The following is a 326-nucleotide window of genomic DNA, read 5'->3' as shown; positions in this document are numbered from 1 at the left end:
GCCGCCAGCATGTCAGAGCGCCGTCAGCCAAAGCCTTCCCCGGCGCAAAGGAGCGGGAGGGAGCATGCACTCTTTGCAACGGCGGCCTTTGTTTGTGTTGGAGATGATCGAGTCGCGTTTGCTTTGTTAGTGTTTTAGGACCACATCTAATTTCTACTCTTTTTATATGTGTTTAAACATTCAAAAAAATCTACTCCTTGTACAACACTTTAGGTTTCGTGTAGCAAAGGATAACATGAGGCACTTAGAGAGTAATGAACAGCGTTTCAGAAAAGAGGTGAAAAAGTATTTTTTATCCTTGCTGCAAAAGCAGTTCTGAAAGGGAT

The sequence above is a fragment of the Penaeus monodon genome, chromosome 28 (assembly GCF_015228065.2).
Source record: "Penaeus monodon isolate SGIC_2016 chromosome 28, NSTDA_Pmon_1, whole genome shotgun sequence".
In the NCBI taxonomy this organism is placed as follows: domain Eukaryota; kingdom Metazoa; phylum Arthropoda; class Malacostraca; order Decapoda; family Penaeidae; genus Penaeus; species Penaeus monodon.
This window is presented reverse-complemented; position numbering follows the sequence as displayed.